Genomic DNA, 3470 nt, shown 5'->3' with positions numbered 1-3470 from the left:
ATAGTGATGTTTGGTTTTTAAGTTAAACATTGTATCTTGAGAATTAGATCACAAACATATCAATTATATGTGCATGGATTTTACGTGATATATGTTGCACAGGGAAAGATAATACGCAAATTAAGGATCATGATCAAAGCAAGAGCAAAATACGCACGAGTAATTAAGTGACGAATGACGTAGTCTAACTTCCTTTGTTTTTGTATTGGCCTCCAAACATATATTCTCAGAAATAAATTAATGTACTTTAAATATGTTATGTTGTTTCCGCCAACTTTTTGGTTAAAGATATTTGATTTAATTGATGAAATCTCAAATTTTTTTATTTTATTTTTTTATCATGTTGTAGAATTTTAGTTCTATTTAAGTATATGACTTTCTTCATAAAATATATACAGCTTACATAACACTTTTTTTAACTACTTATGTATCACTTTTTGTAGAATTTGGGATTGAATCATAAAAATATGATCATTATTATTATTTTTTTAACATTGATTACTATGTTTTAGAGATTTCAAGATTTCGTTTTATAATTTCACATTAAAGTGTGTGACCCTTACAAAGTCAATTAAAAATTTAAGGATGGTTGCAACGCACAAACCACATGGCTTCAATTATATTGTCCGAATAACTTGATGTCTCTGAAAGGCTTTTCAAATATATGATCTTTCACATGAGCTACATGTTCTCCGAAATCGACGATAAGGGAACAAAAAAAAAATTGTCTATGAAAAGAAACAGCAATAGAGATTAGCATAAAGCCAATTTCCACAAGTTTGTAGCTTCTTTCCCAGATTAAACCATTTGCCTAAGTAATGCAACAGTAGATAGTGTTGTTTCGTTAGGTAATAAGTGGGTATATGTCATACTAGTGTCCTCCTTTGGTTCGGTATAGATCCCCTCGCAAGACTAACTTAATCATGTGATTAGGCTGGTCCAAGATTTCAGATATCCAAATAAAACATTGAATTCAGATAATTCCACTATGAGACAAACAGTTTCCCCCAAACTCAATTCTCAATTTGTTATTTGCTACTATTATATAGATTATATAACATTATCAACACTAGATTAATGACACCCACGACCCGAAACAATGACTGTAACCGTAAATTTCCATCTCCTCATCACCGTCACTACACTCTCCATCTCTTCAATTTTTACTACCTTCGCCGTTGATGAAGCTTTCCCTTCAATTCTCAGTACCTTTGGCGTCGCAACAAAACACTCGGACTATCTTAAACCAATCCGTTGTGAAGTTTATGGCGGAGAAAGGAAAATATTCGACATCAGCCACCGGTACACCCCGGAGATGCCGGTTTGGGAATCTTCAAAAGGATTAGGAAAGTTTCTGAGACTTGCCGTGAGTATGAAGAATGGATCAGAAGCTAATATCTCGGAGATGAAACTATCTGTTCACTCTGGAACTCATGTTGATGCTCCATGCCATTTCCATGATCATTATTATGATTCTGGTTTTGATTCTGATTCACTTGATCTTCAAATCCTTAACGGTAATTTTTTTTAATATATATATATATATTTTGTAGTGATAATTTTATAATGTTTGAACTTATTCTATAGCTCCTGCTTTGTTGGTTGATGTTCCAAGAGATAAAAACATTACTGGTGAGTTGAGATTAGGCATTTTTTCATGTAAAAAAAAAATATATAATTTGTACTCTGAAAATGAAAAGAGTAGAGAATTTATATAAAATACGTTTCTAATGTTTTTGGTTGTTTCATCATAGCTGAAGTAATGGAATCACTTAATATTCCAAAGGGAGTTCGTCGTGTGCTATTCAAAACATTGAATACTGATCGGTAAGTCTAAAAATACAGCTTTGTTTTTTTTTTGTTTTCTCTCGTTGATGTGTCGATCCTAAGATTTCACATAGCAAGAAAGTGAGGGATATTATTGTTAGTTAAGTAAGTGTAAAGTGAGACGAGGGATGAATATGAATGAAATACATCTTTGATATGATTTCAGGATATAATCCCTGTGGAATCGCTGAAGCTGGATGATGTTGAGGTAGGCATGTACTCGCTTCATTGCTTACCGTTGAGGTTGGTTGGGGCGGAAGGAGCACCAACGAGATGCATTCTCATCAAGTGATTCAGTTCATATTCTTCTCTATAAGATGTTGTGTATACGAAATTAAAAAATAAAATAATAGGCTTCTTTCTTCCATGATATTATTCGGTATTAAGTAAAATCTTCTCCGGTCATCATTTGGTACGTTTTGATAATTTCCAAATCAGAAACATGAGATAATATAAATGTTTTAATTGTTGATTGATCCTCCTGTCTAATTTTAAATCATTTGGTTGGTGAAGTAGAAGGGCTTTGTTTCAAGTTGGCTGCTATTGGATTAATGCAGAGGCGAAAGCAGTTTGAACGGATCTTACGAGTGTAGTGGAAGATCGGAAAACGTAACTAGAAATGGGATGAGATCAACGAGTGTTGATCTCATAAAGAACGGTGAGAGTCCTCTTCTCTGGCTTGACACAAGCTAGTTGGGCAATTAAGATTGCCTCTTTTTGGTTTTGTATTACCCTTTTTAAAACTGATTCGTACAAAGACTCGACCAAGCTTTTATATAGCTTTTAACAACAACGAAATGATAAACCCAAATTCCGACTCTTAGAATATTTTAATATCCAAACGAAAACAGAAACAAACCTTAGGATATTTTAATATCCAAACGAAACAGAAGCAAATTAAAAGATAAACTCCATATGTTGGTTGCTTAAGGCCCACAAAAGCAAACGGTTGCGCTGCATCAGGTCCCCTTTGGTGGGGAAGGATTCAACCACAAATCCGAATCGTCATTTTCACCAAGGAATGGGAAGATGTACTTCACATTGAAGACATCCGACATGTGAAGGTGTGGCGGGAGTGCAATTCAATACGCATTGTCATTAATCCATTCCAACACTTCAACCGGACCAATCTTCCGCTACTTTAATTTGTTGTACTCTCGCAATGACATGCGGTCCTTCGTCAAAACTATCCACACAAGATCACCAACGTCAAATAACATCTCACAACTCTTAACATCAGCTATAACTTTGTACTTGGCCACAAGCGACTCCAAATTCTGATGAGTACGTTGATGTATGTCCTGCAAGTCTTTGAAAAAATCCGCATTTGAATATGAATGCGAGTGTTGTCAGGTAACAGAGCAAGATCCAACAGACACCCAGGAATGATACCATATATGACTTTAAAAGGACACATACCGATACTCCGGTTAACCGCATGGTTGTAAGCAAACTCCGCCTGACAAAGCTTTGAATCCCAACTCTTAATATTATCACCCACAAGACAACGAAGCAAATCTCCCAAAGAGCGGTTGATAACTTCTGCTTGCCTGTCCGTTTGGGGGTGGTAGGCAGTACTCATGTCCAAACTCGTACGCAACAGCTTTTAAAGCGACCGCCAAAAGTGAATCACAGTCGGACAC

The 3470-nt window shown here is 35.5% G+C and overlaps 1 pseudogene across 1 annotated transcript; it reads left to right on the top strand.

Annotated features, from left to right (window-relative positions):
• Positions 1–914: 914 nt before the first annotated feature.
• On the top strand, positions 915–2301 carry LOC104777570 (cyclase-like protein 3; annotated as a pseudogene). The gene is made up of 3 exons (XR_015594371.1): positions 915–1517; positions 1588–1632; positions 1755–2301. The product of XR_015594371.1 is annotated as a cyclase-like protein 3 (transcript).
• Positions 2302–3470: the final 1169 nt, after the last annotated feature.

Source organism: Camelina sativa, chromosome 3 (assembly GCF_030686135.1).
Source record: "Camelina sativa cultivar CO46 ecotype springtype chromosome 3, ASM3068613v1".
Lineage (NCBI taxonomy): Eukaryota > Viridiplantae > Streptophyta > Magnoliopsida > Brassicales > Brassicaceae > Camelina > Camelina sativa.
The sequence above is the reverse complement of the archived record's forward strand: the minus strand, read 5'-3'. Positions and strand labels throughout refer to the sequence as shown.